The sequence below is a fragment of the Dipodomys ordii genome, unplaced genomic scaffold, assembly GCF_000151885.1.
Source record: "Dipodomys ordii isolate 6190 unplaced genomic scaffold, Dord_2.0 Scaffold77, whole genome shotgun sequence".
Taxonomy (NCBI): Eukaryota; Metazoa; Chordata; class Mammalia; order Rodentia; family Heteromyidae; genus Dipodomys; species Dipodomys ordii.
This window is the reverse complement of record NW_012267293.1, coordinates 85,607-86,136: the sequence shown is the minus strand read 5'-3', so window position 1 is coordinate 86,136 and position 530 is coordinate 85,607.

Here is a 530-nt window from a genome sequence, read left to right as displayed (position 1 = left end):
CTAACAGGTGGAGGCTTCTAAAAGTTAAACAGAAGAGCACTTTAACTCGTAGGCTAGGAAACAGAAGAAACTCAACACATGCTTACCGAAGGTTCCTAACAGCATGGCAGACAGAAAGGTAACAGCCCGAATGTCTGTCAAGAGATGAACAAACAACAAATGGTGGTGTTGTGCAGCACGTGTGTGCTGGTGCTGTCTGTAGACCTGCAGCAGCATGGCCAGACCTTGAAGCTTGTGGGGTCCGCGAAGGACAGCACCTGGGGGACCATCCTGCAGAGCACCACCGCAGGGCCCGGTGGACACGGCACATGGTGCCCAGCCCTGTGGACACGGCACATGGTGCCCAACCCAGTGGACACGGCATACCGTGCCCAGCCCGGTGGACACGGCACACGGTGCCCAGCCCGGTGGACACGGCACACGGTGCACAGCCCGGTGGACACGGCACACGGTTCCCAGCCCGGTGGACACGGCACACGGTGCCCAGCCCGGTGGACACGGCACACGGTGCCCAGCCCTGTGGACACGGC